This window comes from Mustela lutreola, chromosome 15 (assembly GCF_030435805.1).
Source record: "Mustela lutreola isolate mMusLut2 chromosome 15, mMusLut2.pri, whole genome shotgun sequence".
Classification (NCBI taxonomy): domain Eukaryota; kingdom Metazoa; phylum Chordata; class Mammalia; order Carnivora; family Mustelidae; genus Mustela; species Mustela lutreola.
In genome coordinates, this window is record NC_081304.1 from 4,008,111 (window position 1) to 4,030,227 (window position 22,117).

The 22,117-nt window shown below is 52.3% G+C and overlaps 1 long non-coding RNA gene across 1 annotated transcript; it reads left to right on the forward strand.

Moving 5' to 3' along the window:
* The first annotated feature begins 1,349 nt into the window (after positions 1-1,349).
* Positions 1,350-3,802, forward strand: LOC131816361 (uncharacterized). The gene is made up of 3 exons (XR_009348020.1): positions 1,350-1,681; positions 3,015-3,189; positions 3,461-3,802. It is a non-coding gene; the product is annotated as an uncharacterized LOC131816361 (long non-coding RNA).
* The last annotated feature ends 18,315 nt before the right edge of the window (positions 3,803-22,117 follow it).

The following is a 22,117-nucleotide window of genomic DNA, read 5'->3' on the forward strand; positions in this document are numbered from 1 at the left end:
TGTGGCTCCAGTCCTGTCTCTCCAGAAAACAGGCCTTGACGCTGAGAGCCACCGCCCCCCCCCCCCCCGGTGTCGGGGCCACTCCCCCCGGGGGACGTGGATGCTGGGCACAAGCAAGGGAACAAGGCAGCCGCAGGGAGACGAAGGCAGACCCAGGCTGTCCCCACCGGCTCGATTTAAGCTGCTGGAAGTTCTCATTTTCCATTTCTATCTCATATTCCAGTTAAAGAATAATGACATAGGGTTACAGAGCAGCCTCCCCCTCCTCAGTAATTACCAAATTAACACAATCTAACAGGCCAGCCCCCGGCAGCGCGCTGAGATTAATGCCGAGAGCGATTAGCCGCAGAGCCTTCCCGGCTGCACTGACCTCCTTAAACAGCCTGATCCGGTGCGCGGGGTCTCTGGGGCGAGTCCCTGCCGTGCACACTCCCTCTGCCTCAGTTTAATGGGATCTGGGGCCAGGCTTAATGGGCCAGGTGACCCCACGGGTCAGGGAAGCAGCTCCCCCACTCAGGCAGGAAGCTGGAAAATGAGCCCCAAATTAATTTATTCGGCCAATTTATCAGGCAGGTGGGGAATGAGTGTGCGGACTGGCAAGTCCGCAAGATAAAGGCAGGAAGAGGATGCTGCCTTCTGGAAGGCTGCCGTCCAGGGAGGGGTCGGGAAAAGGAGGCAGTGGCCAGCCGGGTGCTGACCCCAAGCTCTGGACCAATGCTGGGATGATGACCGGGCGCGGACAGTGGCTGTGGGACGGTGGGGACAGAGGGCACGTTCCCTGAAGCCAGATCCGTGGATCCGCAGCAGGAAATGAGCTGAGAGCCAAACGGTGGCCCAGCTCCGGAGCAGGGGAGCCGATGTTCACGAGGAAACCATGGGAAGGAGCAGGAGTCCAGCTGGGTGTGGCACGGTCCCGGTGAGTGATGCCCGGCTCTGGCCAGAAGCACAGTGATGACGGGGATGGGGAGAAAGAGGCATGGTGGGTGGGGGTCGGCCAAGTGAGGGGCACCCCTGGGCTGCTGATCGCAGGGCAGGTTAGAGACCAGGGAGGAAGCCGGTGCCGGGTCTGGGCAGAAGAGTGCCACTTTGGTCTCAGGGCCAGGGGGAAGGAAGCAGGAATCCCGAGGAAAAATCGGTAAGCCTCACACTGAGTGAGACCTGAAGCCCAGCGGAAAGGCAAGTGATGGCGCCTGGGGCCACTCTCCACGAAGGGGGAGAGTTCGGGGGCAGGAAGCTGTTGGCTGGGGAGGGGTGCGGCGGGAGCCCGGCTCCGGAGCCCGGCAGGGGTTTGGGGGCTCTGCAGGGAGGACAGGGCGGGCAGCCTGCGCTGGACACGGAGGTGCGGGAGGGGCACGTGTGGGCCCCAGGGAGGGTCTGCGGACTCAGGATTCACACAACCCAGGCCTCGAAATCTTAGGAGGAACCTCCACTCTCTGGTCCCCTTCAATGCACATCCTGGGGGAGGAGGAGGAGCCCAGATTCCGGACACCGGGACGTTCTTTTTCCTCATCAGCCGAGCTCTGACCGCAGACCTGCTCCAGCACAGGCTCGAACACAGCAACGTTCAGAAACCGCTGCTTGGCCTCCGACTGCCTTTGGCTGCGGGACCCCGAACCCCGATCGGAGGGAGGACGGTCACCGGGCGGCTGGTGGTGCCGGGCGGCGCTGGGCCCCGCGCACGGTACTTCTGATTCCCGAGGAAATGCCACACGGCCTCCCACAGCCCCTGCAGCATTTGGCGAGAGGGCTCTGGTTTCTCCACATCGCTGCCAACACCTGTTATCTTTTTTGTTTGATTTTGGTTTTGTTTTTGTCTTTTAAAGATTTTAACTTATTTATTTGAGAGAGGTACAGGGAGAGAGAGCATGAGGGGGGAAGGTCAGAGGGAGAAGCAGACTCCCCGTGGAGCTGGGAGCCCGATGCCGGGACTCAATCCCAGAACCCCGGGATCGCAACCCGAGCTGAAGGCAGTCATCCAACCAACTGAGCCCCCAGGTGTCCTGGCTTTTGTTTTTTTTTGAGACTAACCGTCCTAACGAGTGTGGGTGGTGTCTCACTGCGGCTTTGACTGGCATTTCCCTGATGACCAGCGATGGGGAGCATCTTTTCCTACGTCTGTTGGCTGTTTGCGTGTTTCCTCTGAGGAATGGATAGATGAACACACAAAGGAAATGTGTCATGTGCCGGGTGCTTGGGTGGCTCAGTCGATTAAGCCCTTCAGCTCAGATCATGATCCCAAGGTCCTGAGATCAAGTCCCTCATCGGGCTCTCTGCTTGGCGGGGAGCCTACTTCTCCCTTTGCCTCTGCCTGCCTCTCTTTCTCTCATGAATAAATACATAAAATCTTAAAAAAAAAAAATGTGTCCCGTGCCCACGATGGAGTATTAGTTAGCCTTATAAAGAGGAACTCTTGCCTAGTTGACCAGATGGACGAATCTGGAGGTCCTGATGCTCAGGGAAGTAAGCCAGGGATGGACGGCGTAGCAGCGCGTGACTCCGGGCATACGAGGCATCTCAAGCAGCCACCCTGGGAGAAGCAGAGAGGAGGAAGGTGATGTCAGAGGCTGGGGGCAGGGAGAAGTTCAGCAGAAGTTCATGCGGGGTAAAAAGTCCCATGGATCTGCTGCGCAGCGTTGTGTCTCTTATAACAATACCCTATTGTTCACTCAAACATTTGTTAAGAGGACAGATCTCATGTTAAACGTTCTTGCCCTAATAAGATCAGATAATAAAATTTAATTTAAAAGGTGCTTCTGATGGCACCTGGCTGCTGAGAGCTGAGCGGCCAAGCCAAAGGCAATTTATCGGAGAGCGCCCAAACCTCAGATCTGTTTGAAGGGGATTAAGATTTGCAATGCCACCCCAAAACTGTCCCCTTGTGGGCCTGTGGCTTTGGGGGCTTTCTTTCTTTCTTTCTTCTTTTTCTTTTAGCACCTTCGGAACACTGGCTTGGGTAACGCTCAAAGGGGTAAGATAAAAGCTAGCAAGGTGTCTCTCCCCATCTTTGTCTCCAGGAGATGAGAAGGAGAGCTCACGCACTCTGCTTCAGTCCCGGACCCCGGTTTGGGCGGGAGGAAGCTAGCAGAGTGCCGTCTGTCACACAGCTCGTCTCTATGACCCCATTTCATCCTCATGACAGACAGCGCCGTAGGAACCCTCACCCGCGTTTTGTGGACAAGAAAACCAAAGGTTAGAGAGGGGACCCGCCCAGGGGTGCCTGCAGGGGTGGTGTCCTTGGTGGGGGGGAGTGCTGTTCGTGAGGCAGAGGCCGGGGGGGGGGGGCGGCTCCCCTGCAGGGGCAGCAGTGTAGGGTCTGAGGCTCCCACGGGAGAGAGGTCCAGCTTGGCGTAGGACAGCCCCGAGCGCCGTGTGTCTGATGGGACATGTGACGTGATGGGACAGGGGTGTGACCTGTCCGCCCTCTGGTAAAATGAGGCTAATGATTGCACCGTCCCTAAAGCTTCGCTGTAGAATCTATCGAGACCGTTTGTGGTACCTGCTAGGCCGTCTTCGTCCTCACCACCTTCGCCGCTGTCCTCCAGGCCCGCGAGAGCGCAGGCGGCCACGGCCCGCGCCCTGCATCTTTTCATCCTGAGGTGCGAGAGTCACGTCTTCTTAAGTCGGTTGTTTCTTTTGAAGACATCTTAACCAAAGCCTCCTGCCTCCAGAGTCCTTTACCATGACGAATGTCAGTAACCGTGATGGCTCCCTGAGGCTGAATTTTAAAAGAGCATTAAAGATTAAAGGACACACAGGTCAATTACCGGTACAAGTAGATGACTTGAGGAGTAATTACATATAATTTCGTCTTGTTTATTTGGCATTAGTTGTAAGTGTCCGTAATCCGGGGTCCCGGGGGTCCTTCACTTCGGGTTTGCATGTGGCAGATGACGGGACTCCGCTCCGAAGGCAGAGGCTGGGGTGTGGGGGAGGGGCCCTGGGGCTCGGGGACTCTTGGCCTCTCCAGACTCCACCTGGTTGACCGGCTTCAGTCCAGACCCACAGACGGATTCATTCCTCAATTCTCCTTCCCCGAAGCAGCCCCCAGAGGCACCATCCATCAGGCACCATCCATCAGGCACCACGCACGGTGGGAGGCACCAGGCTGCCCTCCAGCCTCTCCTCCCTGGAGGCTGCTGCTGGGACCGGGCCGATGTCCTTTAGGGTGCGTAGGAAGCACAAGAGGAGGTCAGCGGTCAGGGAGAGGGTGTGGAATCCCACACCCGAAGGAGACGGAACTTCCAAACGCGTGTGAAGGAGAAACAGGTAGGCTATGGCGAAGACCATTCCTGTGTTCAAGGGGCAGAAGCCCACTTGAACCAGCTTAAGAAAACGACCTCTTATTGGACTATCTGTTCGGTACAAGCTGGGTGGCTTCGAAGAGCAGAAATGTCATCTCACAGTGCTGGAGGCTAAAAGTCTGAGATCAAGATGTGGGCAGGGTCGGCTCCTTCTGAGGGCTCCAGGGGAGAATCCGTTCCTTCCAGTGGCTGCCGGCATCCTCGGCTTAGAGAGGTGCCCCTCCAACCTCCGCCTGTCTCACCCGCCCCCTTTCTGGGTTTCACGTGACCTTCCTCCTGAGCCTCCCTTGTCTTCTAAGGACCAGTCACTGGGTTAGGACCACCCTACTCCAGCATAACTCATCTTAACCCAATCACCTCTGTAAACACCCTTTCTCCAAATAAGATCCCATCTGTAGATTCTGGGAGGGGGAGGGACACATTCCACCCAGTACAGAAGGTGACAACAAAGATACAGACCCTAGGGGACAAACTTCTGAGCAGAGCCAACTTCCCAGGGACTCGTACAGGGGACAGGGAACTGGGGGGGGCCACAGGGCAGCACTGCCAGGCTGACAGAACCTGGTTCTGGGCAGTTAGGGGCACGTGTGGGCTTAGGGAGGCAGGACCACCCCAGCCCCCTCGAGGGAGCCCTGTTTCATCAAGGTAGTCAAGGTGATCTGACTCCTTTTATCAGTGACTACTTACCCTGTCCCATTAGAAGCAAAGAGAAATTTCTGCTGAATTACAGCACGGGGAGCCCAAACAGAGAGCTCTGGTTTTACCGGGTGGAAAACAGCAGAGACCAGAGCTCAACGTTGCTGAGGAATCTGCAGTTTGCAGGCAGGACACCAGAGCGATGGGAGCTAGGCAGAGAAGTTGGTCCCCAAGTCGGCATGGAGCTCAGTTGAGTCTGGGGCCAAAGGCCCATCAGGTTACGCACAGGGCAAGCCTCCAGGAGACCCGACACAGAATAGCTGTTGGAAATCTGTGAGCTAAGTGGGGATCCCAGACCTGGTGCCGGGCCAGGGGACGCTGACGTTCTGACCATCCCAAGGGCAGACATGGGGCTAATGGTTAAGAATGCAGTTGAGGCTCTGGAAGACTATGCCCTAGGAACGGGGTTGCTCTCACCGTTACAGTAAGAGCTCCTTTGGATCCCCCCCCCGAACAGATAACCAGCCAGGGCACGGTGGAGCTGTGGTCCACGAGCACATTAACCAGCTGTCAGAACCAAAGCTAATGCTGTTTGATTAAAGACAAAATAATCCAGACGATCGATCATGGAGTGTCACCAATATTCGGGAGACGGTCAAAAACCACCAGCTGCATGAAGCAGAGAACTGTGGCTAAACAGCCAGGAGAAAAAAAACCTCGGTTGTTAGAAAGACCCAGAGATCACGAAGCTACTCAAGTCAGCAAACAAGATTTTACATACAGTTCTTATAAATGTGTTCGCAAACTCTTTCATGAAAGATATCTATCTCTATTCATCTCTCTTGATCTCTACAGAGAGATGCACACACACAAAGATGGGGAATTTCAGCAGAGAGATGGAAACTATACAGTCTTAAAATCTAACGAAGTTTCTAGAACTTAGAAGTTAAAAAATCATGGACTTAATGGCAGAAGAGACATTGCAAAAGGAAAGCTCTGTGGGATGCCTGGGTGGCTCAGTTGTGAAGTGTCTGCCTTCGGCTCAGGTCATGATCCCGGGGTCCTGGGATCGAGCCCCTCATCGGGCTCCCTGCTCAGTGGGAAGCAGGCTTCCCCCTCGCCCCACTTATGCTCTCTCTATTTCTGTCTGTTTCTCTCTTAAACAAGTAAACAAAATCTTAAAAAAAAAAAAAATCACTAAACTTGAAGGTAGGTCAATAGAAAGTCTCTAATCTGAACTGAAGATGTAAAGAAGTGGATAAAATTAATGGAAAAATATTTGAAGGAATAGTTACGGTAAATTTCAAGTTTGATGAAAAAAAATATCAGAGCCGACATCCAAGAATTCCAACGAACCACAAGTAGCATAAACGCAAAGAAAACCTTCCTTAAAAAATATCACAGTTGAATTGCTGAAAACTGAAGATAAAGATAAAACCCTAAAAGCAGTCAGGAGGAAAAAAGAAGAGAGAGAGAAATGTGTTGCACGTAGGGAAAGAAATAGGAACTACTATCACCGATTTATTAAAAATACTTGACGCCAGCAGACAAAAGAATATAATCTTTAAAGTGCTATAAGAATTAAATGAGAATTCTATACCCAACAAAAATGCCCTTCAAATATAAAGTAAAAGAATAATAACAAATAATAAGATACATAATAAAAAATAAGATAAAATCATTTCTGATGAATCTACCTTTCAGCCGTGCCTTCAGGTAATCTGGGACCAATTAAGCCCCAGAAGAACTGTGGTTCTGGATCTACCCTAACAAAGTATTTTCAAAACAATAAAATTGGGGCCCAGTCGGTTAATCATCTGACTCCCGATTTTGGCTCAGGTCACGATCTCAGGGTCGTGAGTTCAAGCGCCGCATGGGGATCCCCACTCAGGGTGGGAGAGGGGGCTCTGCTTGAGATTCTCTCTCTCCCTCTCCTTCTGCCCCTCCCCCCACTCGCCTTCTCTAAATCAATCAATCAATTAATTAAATCTGTAAAATGCAAAATAAAATTGATCCTACGTGACTCACCTGTGTTTCACAACACGGTTCGATAGTATTTAAATGAATATTTCAGCCTAGCACCAAGGAGTGTAAAATGAAAACCGTGTCTGATGACGAGGCAGGCAAAAAACCAGGGAGAATCCGTCCCCAGGTCAGGAGGGGAAAAAAAAAGTCAATCAATGGAAAAAGACAGAAGAGGGTGTTCAAACAGCCACAAAGCAAAGCATAAAGAAGAACGGAAGTTACTCAGGAGACCCAAACCAAACTTTGGAGAAAAAAAGCACCGTATCTGAAATTTAAAAGGCTACTAGACAAAAAATATTCAGCAAATGTATGGAGTTCGGAAAGTATTATCTGGTGTTATTACGAAGTTCAGTATCTGTTGATCATCTATCTCTATTGAGTCCAGCACTTCCAAAGATTTTTTTTTTTTTTCTAAAGATTTATTTATTTATCTGAGAGCGAGAAGGCAGAGGCTGGAGGCAGAGAGCGCCTTAAGCAGACTCCATTCTGAGCATAGAGCCGGGCGCAGGGCTCGACCTCACAACCTCGGGGTCACAACCCAAGTCGAAACCAAGAGTCGGGCATTTCACCGACTGTGCCACTCAGATGCCCGCTTCCGGAGTTTTATGGTGTTTTTCTATCAGAATGAAATTGCCGAGCGCCACCCATGAGACAGGTATGAGGGTCAGACGTCGTGCCGGTGTCAAATGCTTTACCATGTGAACTCCTTTCGTAGGAACCTAGGAGGCAGGCAGCCAACCTTACGCTTTTCAGATGGGAACATGAAGGGACAGATTTGGAGGAGCAGGCTGGGCCAGGGTCTCAGGGTCGGCACTGCTGACGTTCGGGCTGGGTCCAGCTCTGTTCTGGGGCCGTCCTGCGTGGTGGCCTGTTTCGCAGCCTCCTTGGCCTCCACCTGCTAGGACCCGGGAGCAACCCCCTCTCCCACTCCGATGGTGAGCCTCGAAAATGTCTCCAGACACTGCCCAGTATCTCCTGGGAGCAAAAGCATCCCCAGTTGAGAGCCGTTGGACTAGCGCCACCGGCAGAACACACACATTACAAAATATATATGCAAAAATGAAAAATTTCCAAGCACGCCACTGAAAAATAAATGTAACTAGAATCTCCAACATTCTCTTCCCGCACCCAGTCGGACGCCTTGTGTCCAGGCCTCGGTATGTGTGCACTGTCTGTAAGATGGAGATGAGGACAGGTAACCCTCTGTCCCCCAACAGCTTAACACCCAGGGCGACAAGTCTCATCTAAGGGCAAGACTTTCCACGAAGACCACGGATGTGCAAAACACAGCTGCCAGTGGACTGATGGCACTGGCTCTTGTTCCCAAACAGCGACAAGCAGCCTTCCTGCTGGCCGGGCCATCTAGGATTTCAGGACAAGGGTGTGTCCCCCAGGCCCTGGACACAAAGGACCAGAGGGACAGATGAGACCCTAGAATGGTTTCATGAGCATCTCCGCTCTTCCTCCGTCTGCGTCTCCTGTCGCTGGAGTTTCTTCATTTATTTACTCATTCGGTAGGTGTTGATGGCGACCTACTCTATGCTGCGTGTGCTTCCCAGAGCGGGGACACCAGCGAGGAAAGGCACTGCTGCCTTTGGGGACCCCCGTTCCAGCACCCTTTGGGGTTCATCCCCTCCTGCCCACACTCCCTGTCTCCACGCCGGACGGCTGAGACCCCCATCCTGCCCCTGGCACCTCATCATCCTTCTTTCCAAGTTGGAATCCAAGACTAAGACGGAACTGCCAGGGCCGCTTGGACAGGGTTTTTGTTCCTCGGGCCAGGAGACTGGCCAGCAGGCAGCCGCCCCCTCGCGCCCCCTTCCCCGAGGGGCGCCAAGCAGAGCCCGGGGAAATCCCACTCGGGTTCCCTTTTGCACTGTGTTGCTGGCGTCCGGAGCCACGCAGGGTCAGGACATAGCCAGTCCTTCCCTCGAATATTGTTTTACGGTGCTCCTCTGACACTGCAACGGAAATAAGTGTTCTAAGGGCGCCTTCACTGGCCAGAACTCTGGGCGGGCAGCGAGCCGCCGTCCAGCCCTGGCGCTAATGCACAGGCCATGGTCTTCCCTTCCCGGGGCCAGCGAGCTTCCCTGGACCTCGCCTCCTTCAGCGCGAGCCTGACTCTTTCACGTGATTTTGAGAAATGGGTTGATGCATTTTCCCGTGTCTCTCGAATGCGTGCGTTTGTATCAGCCCGTCTGCCCACAGCCACGGGCTTCTATCTAATAAAGACCTACAATGTACTCATGGTGCTCACTTTCCTGGGCAATTTACTGCTTTATAGAATTTAATCTGCCGCTGCGATTCCCTGCATTATTAATGGAAGCCAGCGCATAGTGTCTCGATAATTAAACCATTCACTCAACAAACACTCCCATGTAAACAGGCATGGACCCTCTCCACCGGGTCCGTGGCTGGACATGCTCAGCCCATGCCCCCAGTCCCCACTTGTGCTCCTGACATGATGTCCTCAGGGGTCTCTCATCCCCTTTAAATGAAACCCAAACTCCTTGCCAGGTCTGGGGGGCCCTCCCGGATGGGGGCTGCCTCCCACCTCGCAGACCCCACCCTCTGAGGTCGGATCCACCCTGCCCGCCCGTCTCCGGATCCCCCTGCCCTCCGTTGTTGGATCCGGTTTTATTTTCCTTGTGCTATTTAAAATTGTCTTATTTATCTGTCTCTTGTCTGCCTTTTTCTTGCTGGAATTCCAACAAACGGAGCAGGGGCCCGACTGTCCTGCTCCCTCCCCAGTCTCCCGGCTCAGAGCAACAATTAGAGTGTGTGGTCTTGGCTCAGGAAACGGGTCTTGAATCAATGAATCCGTGAATGAATGAATGACCTTCTACTGGGAAGCACTCGGGTCCGGGGAGGCACCCAGAACTTGACTTGCTTCTGAATCATCAGAGCACGTCTCCGCTCTCCACAGACTGGGGTTCGAGGTTGTGAGGGACAAGGGACATCCACCTGGTTTCCCCAGAGCGGAGTGTGGCATCTGAAACCTTCTCTTGAAGGTGCCTGGGTGGCTCAACCCGTTAAGTGTCTGCCTTAAGCTCAGGTCATGATTCCAGGGTCCTGGGATTGAGCCCCGCATCGGGCTCCCTGCTCAATGAGCCTGCTTCTCCATCTGCCCCTCCTCCCACTGGTGTGCTCCCTCGGTCTCATTCTCTCTCCGGTAAATAAATAAAATCTTTAAAATACACAAACAGGGGTGCCTGGGTGGCTCAGTGGGTTAAAGCCTCTGCCTTCAGCTCAGGTCATGATCCCAGGGTCCTGGGATCGAGCCCCGCATCGGGCTCTCTGCTCGGCGGGGAGCCTGCTTCCTCCTCTCTCTCTGCCTGCCTCTCTGCCTGCTTGCGATCTCTGTCAGTCAAATAAATAAATAAAAGCTTAAAAAAAACCCCACAAACAAAATGTTTTCTTTTTATAAATAAATAAATAAATAAATAAATAAATAAATAAATAAATAAAATCCTCAGAAAATAAAATAAAACCCTCTCCCCATGCTGGTGAAATGTTACCCATGCTGGGGCCGCACCTGAGCTCACAGCATGCGGCAGAAGGAGCCCTGATGTTCCAGCCACCGGACAAACCCAGGTGGTGCCTCTCCCAGGCAGGGAACAGCAAAGACAGCCTGCGAGGCCCGGCAGCCCGGAGCAGAGGCTCCCAAGGAACCCACCCTGCTGACACCTTGGTCTTGGACTCTAGTCCCTGAGATCGGCGAGACGGTCCGTTTCTCTGGTGAAAGCCCCTGAGTCCGTGGGACGTTATCGTGGCGGCCCTGGGACGGTGAGAGTCTCCCGTGGGCTGATGCCCAGGGTCAGGTGCCTGATACAGATGGCAGTGAGCCGGTGACATCCCAGAGCCAGTTTGTCCAAGAGGAGTCATGAGCTGTGGCGTCCGGCCCACGGGGGGCAGATTCTGCCTCTGCGCTCGCTCTCGCCCAAGTCATTTCCATGACAGGTTCGACGCGCCTGAGGCTCCAGCACCATATCACTGTCTTACCTCTTTGCTGGACTGTCCTGTCCACATCTCAGGCAGTACTCGTTTTCACTCTATATTTTATTGATCTTCCCACACGAACTTCCTTGGCTCCTTCAAAGAACAGCGTTTCATTTGGGGAGCTAAGAGCTGGGTGTGCGGAGAACGCTAGGAGTGTCCCTGAGAGCAGTGCTTGGGCGCTGGAATCACGAAGACGGTCTCCCACACTCTCCGCACCTGCAGCCCACCCCACGGTGCCCCGTCTGTTCACGCAGACCCAGCACGCGGCTGCAGAAAGGACGCTGGAGGTGGGGGGCAGGTCTTGCATCCCAGCCCCCAGAGCCCCGCCCCCGCCACTTTGAGCCACGCCACGCCATGCCACGCCACACCACGCCATGCCACGCCATGAGTCTGGTCTTGACCTCCCTTCTGGCACATCGCAGAGCTGCGGGCTCACAGAGGCACTCGGGACGTGTTCGTGCAAGGAAGGATGTGTCCTGGAGCTTCTGTAAAAATGACCACGAACAGCAGAAAATGATTCTCGCCCACCTCTCGATGCTAGAAGCCCACTATCAGGGCATCCACTGGGTTGGTTCCTTCTGGAGCCCCCCCGCCCCAGGGAGAAGCCATCCCGCACCCCTCTCCCGGTGACTCCGGGCATCCCTGGTGTTCCATGGCTGGTGACGCATCCCCTAGTCTCCGCCCGGCTGTCACACGGCTTCCCCGCATCTCTCCTCTGTCCCTACGTCTCATACCTTCCTCTCCTTTCTCAAAAGACACTCGTCATTGGATTTCAGGCCTCCCCAAATCCCGGATGACCTCATCTCAAATCCTTCAGTCAGTTACAACTGTGGGACCCTTCTTCTAAACGAGGTCCCATTCTGAGGCTCCAGGGGAACATTGGCAGGGGACCTGCTACCGACCACTGCAGAGGGAGATAAAGGCTTTTCCTAGGAGGATGCTCCAGCCCCAGCAGACCTGGGGCCATGCTGAGAAACTGCACCCAGGACTGAACGGCCACATCCAGGCCAGGATGAGCAGGGGCAGGATGAAGAAGATGGGGGTGTGAGCGTCCGGGGCTCGGCCCTGCCCTCTGGCTCGGAGCCGCCGGAGCGGAGGGGAGAGGCTCCCACCAGCCAGAGTCCTGCTTTGGAGCCACGGAAAGCTCTGTTTTCTGCAGTATCCCCTGACCCCACGCAGAGCCTCCTCCCGCTCTGTCCCAGGACCTTCGGGCTCCAGTAGCTTTCAGGACTCCCAGCCCCCGCAACCTCCCTCAAGGCTATGTGAGTTCCAAGAGGTGACCCTCTGAGGGGGCATCTTACTGTGGGAAGAATCCAACCCTGAAGAACAGGAGAAAACCCGGGGGGCCCTACTTCGGGGCAGAAAGGATCCCTTGGTGATCAGGCCATCTCGGGCAGGTATAACCATCCTCCGAACTGCGTAGAAACGGAAGGAAGGAGTCTGGATTGGCTGTAACTTCGGATTCAGAATTCCGGAGGAACAACGGGTAAAGCCATTAGTGTCGGGTGTGACTATGGTGTCATCAAGACACCTGTTCAAGGGCGCCTGGGTGGTTCAGTGGGTGAAGCCACTGCCTTCGGCTCAGGTCATGATCTCAGGGTCCTGGGATCGAGCCCCACATCGGGCTCTCTGCTCAGCAGGGAGCTGCTTCCTCCTCTCTCTCTGCCTGCCTCTCTGCCTACTTGTGATCTCTGCCTGTCAAATAAATAAATAAAATCCTAAAAAAGAAAAAGACACCTGTTCAGTCAGAACCCTTGACCAGAGAGGGGGAGCTGTGTCCTGGGGGGACAGTCCAGCATGCACTATGACCCCGGAAGGGGAGCGCTCCGACTTCTGGAGGAATCTTCAGGAAGCTCTCGCTCACTCGCCCCACTCGCCCCTCCCCGTTGGCAGACTTCTCCTGCCACTGGGAAGGTTCTACCCGTGGAATTTGTGAAGGGTGATTGACGGCAAGGAGTCTTTGTTGTTCTATCGGCTGCAATTATCTTAATTCAAACACACTCCCTTCTAGGGCTGACATCATACTTGCTGTTTTCTAGAACAAATGGCTGTCAGGGCTGCCAAGCAGAGCTGCTTACTGTTTTATATCATTACAATATTTAATTTCAATTCTGCTCTTTTTTTTTTTTTTTTCCCATGGAACACTTTGGAGACTGATTCTTTCACTTCTATCTGGAAAAACGGGAGCCCAGGGAAGTGAGAGAGAGGAAAGCATTCTCTCACATCAGAGTAAGTATTGACTTGGAAGCGAGGGAGACAGAGACGAAAGAAGAGGAGAGGAGGCGAGGGGAGGGGAGGGGAGAAAAGGAGGGAGGGAGGGAGGGTTGCTGGAAGGGGAAGTTCATGACTCTTTGGCTGGCCAGGCAAATGCACCTAATAACTGAGCTCCTTTGGTTTCTGAGTATGTACGGGGAAAGGACAAATGAGCAAAGGGGTCTGGGAGCTCCGCTCGGTCACCGCGCTCCTCAGGAAATCTGTGTTTGATGGTTGCTTTGAAAGATGGCGAATGAGCAGACCAACTTCAAAAGACTAGAGAACTTGATGATCTCCAGTCACAGAGGTTTTGATTCTAGACCAGCTTCATGTTCACAATTTACTGAGCTGCGTTTATGGGTGGACTTCTGGTGTTTTTAAAACCGGATTCACCACTTCTTTGCATTCCGTGCTGTGTCACAGACGCTTTCCGAGCACATTCTTTTAAGAATTTTTTTTTTTAAAGATTTTATTTATTTATCAGAGAGAGAGAGGGGGAGAGAGCGATCACAAGCAGACAGAATGGCAGGCAGAGGCAGAGGGAGAAGCAGGCTCCCCGCCAAGCAAGGATCCTGATGTGGGACTCGATCCCAGGATGCTGGGATCATGACCTGAGCCGAAGGCAGCTGCTTAACCCACTGAGCCACCCACTGAGCCACCCAGGCGTCCCCCGAGCTCATTCTTTTCCCTGTACCTTTAGAGAGACTAAGTTGCAGACAACACGTCCCCTATCTCTGAATCATTTTCCTGAGGATAAGGACACTGTCTTGCATAACCATGATTATATGTGAAACTAGAAGGGTCAAAATCGGGACACTTACCCTTGATAAAATATTATCTAACCCATAGTTGCTGCTTGTTAGGGACTGAATGCTGATGTCCCCCTCCCCCAGTCCCCACCCCCAGGTTCGTCTGTTGAAGTCCTAACCCCAACGTGACGGAATTTGGAAGTGAGGTCTTCAGAGGTAGTTGAGTTTAGATGAGGTCCCGTGCCGGGATCAGGTCCCTATGAGGAAAGGTGGAGGAGACGCTCTCCCCTCCTTCCCTCTCCCTCTCTCTCTCCGTCCCGTGAGGACGCAGCAAGAAGGTGGCCGTCTGTACATTAGGACACCACGGCCCTGCTGCCCCCCGATGTCCCACGCCCAGCCTGTGCTGTTCCGTTACGGCAGCTCGAGCAGATTAATCCGCTATTCCAATTCCGTCAATTATCCAAATGATGCCCTTTTTGCCACGTGCCGCCTGGTCAGAACCTCCCCCAGGCGACACTTGGCTGCTATGCCCCCTGAAACAGCATTAAGTCTCTGTGTTTCTTTACCAAGTTTCTGAACAACACAGGCCAGTTATTTTGCAGACCATCCCTTGATTTGGGCTGTTCTCATGTTTCATGATCAGATTCAGGTTGTGCATTTTTTTTTAAAGATTTTTATTTATTTATTTGACACACACAGAGAGAGAGAGAGATCACAAGTAGGCAGAGCAGCAGGCAGGGGTGGGGGGGAAGCAGGCTCCCCGCTGATCAGAGAGCCCGATGCAGGGCTCGATCCCAGGACCCTGAGATCATGACCTGAGCCCAAGGCAGAGGATTAATCCACTGAGCCACCCAGGCGCCCTGTGCATTTTTTTAAAAAAAGATTTTCTTTGTTTGAGTGAGACACAGAGAGAGAGCATGAGCAGAGCTGATGCTCTAGGAGAAGCAGACTCCCAGCTGAGCAGAGAGCCAGATGGGATGTGGGGCTCAACCGATTCCAGAACCCCGAGACTGTGATGTCAGCCAAAAGCAGAGGCTTAACGAGCTGAGCCACCGAGGTGCCCCAGAGCATGCATTTTTGATGACAAAAGCACAGAAGCGATGTGTGCCCTTCTCAGCACGTCACGCCAGGTGACACACACTGCAGAGGCCTCCAGCGTCGGCCGGTTCTTCCCGGTGTGACGTCACAATTTTCTCTTGGTGTTTGCTAAGTGCGGTGCGGGGTAGGGAGGGTAGCTGGCGCCTGTAGGGCATCCCGACCCTCCTCTCTAGATCATGGAGTGTGTTTCCAGCTCCACGGACCCACCACTCCTCCCGCACTCCCCGGCACTCATCTATAAAGAGAAGCGCTCCCTTTACCTTATTTGTTCGTTTTCACGCACTGTCGCCAATTCTATCCTTTCCAGACTCACTCACGAGGATCAGCATAGACTGAACCGAAAAGGATGTTTCAGACTGGGCGCCCACTTCCCCCTTAGAGTTAGAAAAATCCAGAATCATGGGAGATCACTGAATCCAATGACATACCTTTAGATACAGTGTGGCCAGGTCTGGAGAAGGAAGAGACAAGACCAGAGTCACACAGCCAAGAGGGACGGCTGTAGGGCAGAGCCGTGGCTCTGGTGGCCAGCGTGGACCTGTCCTAGTGGTGTGGTTCCAACACCCTGCTTGATGGCCACCCCTGGCTGGGGGCTTGGCTGTTCTCCTCTGGGGTCCCAGAGCCATGTGGCTGACCCAGGATGTCGGATGCCCTCCACAGGGGTGCGTGGGGCCCAGGATCCAATAATCGCCTGCCTAAATTCAAGAGGACCCAGACCAGCATGTGAGCTGGGAAAGCCCACGCCCACGCACGGGGCCAGGAGCCAGAAACAATAGAAAGCCTGCAGCTCACCCGCTCGGACCAACTGTGAACACCTCCAGGAACGACCTCTTGCTTCCCTGGGACGGCTGCAGGAGCTGACGTCCAAAATAACCACCCCCCACCCAACGGCTCTAAGATCAGGCAGGCGCATGAACAAAATTCCTTGGACTTTGCCTTCCTCAACTAAAAATGACAGCAACGGATTTTATTATCTTGGAGGTTCTGGCCCAGCTCTGGGATTCCGGAATCTAGAACTACCATCTGCCCGGGAACTGCCTGGACTGGATTAATGCAGCCTCTCTCAGGTAAAAGCAGGAAATAATCAGCCGCGGTAGCAGAAGCAGAAACAGAACTGTGATTCATGATTCTTCTAATTGTTCTTCTCTTCTGCGTGTTTTAACCTCCCCTCCCCGGCCTTGGAGTAACATATGTTCTACACGCGCACAGACAAATAGACTCACTGGCATAAATGAGCATGATGGGGGTGGCAGATTCTCAGCCAGCTGCTCCCCCTCTCCCTCCGTGGGTGTCTCTCTGTGCCGGGTACAGAGGTGCAGAAGCCCGTCGCCTTGCTCGCCGGCACAAATGTGCTATAAAACACCCATAAATTCTCCTGACATTCCAGTGACCTTCGTGGGGTCTGGAAGAGCCACATTTCACACCAAAGATGGAGCTGTAAATATTCTGTCTGTGCAGTAAACACCGAGCTGACGCTGGCACCTCACTCGTGTCCCCTTGGTGCCTGCCACCTCTCAGAGGAGATTTATTTACTGTCATGGAAAATTCTGGCCCCGAGGCAGGCAGCTTGCCACGACCTGGCATCTCAGCATCTTGCTTCTTGCTGCTGTCTGCTCTCTCCCTTACACACACACATACACACACACGCCTACACACACGCACACACCAGGTGGCACACGCACGCACACACGCACACGTGCACGCACACGCTCCCTCCCACAATGACCAAGCTGGGAGCAGGAAGGCCCCCGAGCAGATTACACTGAAACCGACGCCACGGTCTCATCAGTCTTGCTGGGGAGGTGATTTTAGAATGATTTACATCTTATCTATTTTTTTTTTTCTAGTCGGAATTTTACATTGTCTGCAGTAGTCAAAACATTTCTTCATTTTCCGAACTAAAATATGTATTTAAAAGAGATCCCCATCCTGGGAGAAAGGGAGTCTTGGAGAAGCAGGACGTTCCCCCACTCCAGTGACTCCCTGGTGGGCCACTTGGCTGGCTGACCTGTCCAGAGTCACCTTCCTTCAGACGTGCAGCCGGGCCAAGGGGAGATGTGTGGGGTCCTGGCCAAGGAGGTGAGTTGCTGGAGTCACTGTCTCACACAGCCAAGAGGCACCGGTGGTTTTTGAAATAATTTCATGGGGCAGTCTCCATGGTGCTGGGTCTGCCCATCTGGGAAAACCATCCACGATGTGGGCTCAGTGTGGGTAGAAAGAGCCAGACTGATGGCTGGACCATCTCCTGTGTCTCCTGTGTCTTGTGGTCTCCCAGAAATCGAATCCCAGCCTCTTAAACCGCAGCCCCCCTGAGGGGAGAAGCTTACTTTGCCCTCCTGCACCTCCCAGCAAGGAATCAGGGGTCAATGTGAGCTCCCCACCTGCCTCCCTGCTGTTGCTCCCCACCCCTGCAATTCATCTCTGCAATTGTAATTAAGGTGCTGACAGAGAGGGTCCGTTGCCAGCGTTGCTTGTTCAATTTATTGATTAGCTATTTCTCAGAAGTTCATTGCCATCTCGAAGCAGCGGATGGGGAATTGGGTCTCCATGGTTTCTCAAGGCTTGGGCTGCTCCCGGTGATTAAATGCAGCCACAACACATCCATCCTGGCAAGCAGCTCTACCCAAGGTCAAACATTCATGCAAAACGGGAGCCAAGATCTGCATGTCCAGATGCCAGCAGCAGGAAGGACTGGATGGCGATTCTGAAAGCCAGGAGAGGGGAGAGAAGAGGGAGGCAGGGCCGAGAGAAGCGTGGAGGGAAAAGCAGGAGGTATGGGTGTAGTGAGTCTTACAGGGGGACACCCAGTGCGAAAATCTGGGGAGCCTCTGCCCCCAAAACAAAGACTACAATGGGGGTTCTCCACACAGGAGCCTGAGCATCCGAATGGGTCAGCTTGGTGTCTTAGCTCAGGTGATGTAGAAACAGAGCCCGAGTCAGGCTTGTGTGGGAGGACCTGGGGGAGAAGACCCCAGGGGACAGGTGGGAGGGACCCCGAAGTGACCAGGCTGCTACGCAGAGCCCTCAGAGCTCAATACAGCAGCCTGAGACAAGTCCCAGGTATGAAATGTGGCCACCACCCTTCACCTCCCCAGCTGCTGGCGTCTATTGCCCTCGGGACAGAGAACCCCACACTTCTGAGGGACACGAGGCTTCCTCCAGGAGAGGTGGCACCAGGGTGTCCTGCCAGCTGCACGTCACCCCGAGGCAATGACAGGAAAATGTGTCAACAAAAATCCTGACAGCCTAGCTGGTCACCTGAGAAGATCTGGGCCCCTGCCGGGCTTGCTATCACCAGAGCTAGAGCCCAGTGCTTTACAAAACAAGCTCCATCTTGCCCTCAGCATGTGTGGTCTAGCTGAGGGCATTCACCCAATAACCCCTAGACCCATGAAAACGTGCAGCTGTGACACAGACCAGGAAGGAGAGCCAGGGGACTGGGCGCCCAGAGGAGCCAAGGGGAGGACCTCCCCCCAGCCACCTCTGGCAATGGAGGTCCAGGAAGACTTCTCTGAGGAAGTGGTGGCAGGGGGCAAGGTCTCAAAGAAGGTGGGAGCTCCCCAGGTACAAGAGGGGGAGGCATCCCCAGCCTGTGCTGAGGATAGTGATGGACGGGAGTGGGGTCAGCAGGAGGGTGGGCTTTGTCTTCAGAGCTACGGGAGCCACCATGGTCTTAGGCATGGGGTGCTGACATGATCAGAGGTGCACTTCGAAAATGTGCCCTGGCTGCTGTGTGGGGGATGGGTTAGAAGGACATCAGGATGCTGGGACCACTGTCCGGGCAGCCCATGGCAGAGGCTCCAATGGACATGGGGGAAGTTGGAGAGAAGGGATGGGTGAGAGGTTGGGATAAAATCGTTCTTCGTGATGGGATGGACTGGAGGGTATAGGGAAAGGGAGACACGAATGGCCATAGGGTCACGGACAAGTCAAAGAATGGAGTCACTGCTCTTCCAGGGAAGGGTCTCTGGTCACTGGTGTGGGAAGATGTGCAGGCTGACTGTGAACATTCAGGCTGAGGTCTAAAAGGCTGGACGCCTGGAAGAGATCACAGTGGTCACTTCTGGAGGACAGGGACAGGGAGAAGGAAGAGACTTCGACTAGTCATACTACGAACTTCTACAATGTTTTGTTCAAGAGTCACTCAAATGTAACATTCAACTTTTTGAATAATTAAACAAGGTGAACAAATACATGAAAACATGCTCAGCATCATTAACAACCAGAGACAGGAAACAAAGACCGTCATGAGATACTACAACACAGCCACTAGAATGGCTAAAATTCAAGACCAACTATTTCAAGTGTTGACGGGGATGCAGAACCAGAACTCTCATACACCACTGGTGGAACTGAGAAATGACACAGCCATGCTGGAAAGGTACTTGGCAATTCCTTATGAAGCTAAACATAGACTTACTATATGCCCCCAGAAACCTCAGTCTTACAAATTTGCCCAAGGGAAATGAAAACGTGTCTTCACACAAGGACCTGGACAAGAATGCTCGTGGCGGGTCTATTTATAATGGACCCAAACTGGAAGCATCCAAATGTTTATTATCTAATGACTAGGTCAACCAGGTGAGGTGCAACCATTCATTCACCAGAAGATTACCCTCTGATAAGAAAGGAAAGCTGATACAGGAGATGAGGATGAATCTCAAAAGCTTTATTATTATTATTACTATTATTATTATTATTATTTTATAAAGCTACCCAACATGGGGCTCAAACTCAAGATCAGGAGTCATGTCCTGAGGCACCTGGGTGGCTCAATAGGTTAAGCCTCTGCCTTTGGCTCAGGTCATGATCTCAGGATTCTGGGATTGAGCCCCACATCGGGCTCTGCTCAGCAGGGATCCCGCTTCCCCCTCTCTCTCTGCCTGCCTCTCTGCCTACTTGTGATCTCTGTCTGTCAAATAAATAAATAAAATCTTTAAAAAAAAAAAAAAAAAGAGTCACATCCTCCACTTCCACCAGGTGCCCCTAAAAAGCTTTAGACTAAATGAAAGAAGGCAGAGATAGCATAACCCACAAAAGATAGCATGGTCTATGATTCAGTTTATATGAAAACTCTAGAGAAGACGAAACTGTGGTGACATCAGGCTTGTGGGGAAAAGGGGGACTGTCCCCAAAAAGACACAAGGAAACTCTTACACGTGATGTAAGTTTTCTGTATCCTGATTGTGATGGTGGCCACCTAGGTATTTACATTTCTATTTTTAGTTTTGCAAAGACTTTTTTAAAGAGAAGTTTTAGGTTTGCAGCAAAATTGAGAGAAAGGTACAGAGGTTTCCTATAAACCCTTAACCCCTGATACATGCGCAAACTTACCTACCATCAACATTTCCCACCAGAGAGGAGCATCTCTCACAAACAATGAACCTACATTGCAACATAATATCACTGTAAGTATGAAACATACCTTAGGGTCCTCTCTTGGTGTAGTACATTGCATGGATTTGGACAAATGTGCAATGATATGTATCCATTATAGCATCATACAGAGCAGTTTCACTGCCCTAACAATCTTTGCTCTGCGGATTCATCCCTCCTTCCCCTCAACCCTTTGATTTCCCTCATCCTCTGTCTCCATATCTTTGCTTTTCCCAGAATGTCATGGAGATGGAACCATACAGCATGGATCCCTGTCACATTGGCTTCTTTCACTTAGTGATATGCATTTAAGGTTCCTTCATGTCTTTTCATGGCTTACTGACTCATTTCTTTTCAGTGCTGAATAATATTCCATTGTCTGGACGGACCACATTTGTTCATCTATTTGCCTTCTGAGACATCTTGATGACCTCCAAGTTTGGGCAATTATGAATAACACTGTTCTAAATAAACATCCACGTGCAGGTTTCCCTGCAGACATAAGTTTTCAACTCCTTTGGGTAAATACCAAGGAACACAATTCCTAGATCCTATGGTAAGAGAATATTTAGTTTTGTAAGAAACCGCCAGACTGTCTCCCAGAGTGGCTGTACCAGTTGGCTCCTAATGGCCAAAGCTGCAACAATTTAAGCAACAAAATAAAATATGTATTACATTATAGCCCAAAATATACAATAAATACCCATGAGTCGATATTGACATAAATAAATGACCAAATAAATAAATTTTTTTTAAAAAAGTAAAGAACAGACAAATCTGCCTTGCAGGGAACTCCTAATATAATTTAGGTAGATATTCCACCCTCCATCACTTAAGTATGGGCTGTGCCTGATGTTTTTCTCTCACAGAGCGCAGCATGGGAAGGGGTGAAAACAGTTCCCTCACCTCAGCGAGAAACACCACCTCAGGACGCTGGTCGAGGTCCTCATCAACAGTCCCGAGTCATGGCTCCAAGATAGGAAACAACAGGACACTTCACCTCTGCTGTTCTTGCCCTGAGCCCCACAAACTCAGTCTAATCCTGGGGGAAATACGGAGCAAATCCAAACCGAGGGAACATTGCATGACACACCTGACCATTTGTCCTTAAAACTGAGGGATGATCAGAGACAAGTCCCCCCACTGGAGGAGACATAGCGCCTGAGCGTGACCGGGCGTCCTCCCTGGGATCCCGGAGCAGGGAAAGGGCATTAGGGAAAAACCACAGAAAGCTGGGTAAAGCTGGAACTTTATTTATTTGTTGTTTTTTTTAGATTTTCTTAAGTGATCTCTCCACCTAACACGGGGCTCAAACTCACACCTCCGAGATCAAGGGTGGCGTGCTCTACCCACGGAGCCAGCCAGGCACCCCTAAAGCATGGACCAAAGTTAATGCCGTGTCCACAGGCTCGCTGATTTCACCAACCATACCGTACGAACGTCCCACGCTAACAGTAGGGGAAAACAGGTGTGTGTATGGGGCTTCTGTGCTATTGGCACTTTTATTTTTTAATGAAATTAAAACTCTTCAAAAATAAAAAGTTCATTTAAAAAAAAATAAGTGAGGACACCTGCATGGCTCAGTTGGTGGAGTCTGTCTTTGGCTCAGGTTATGGTCTCAGGGTCCTGGGTCCGGCTCCCTGCTCAGTAAGGGAGTCTGCTTCTCGGACTGCCTCTCCC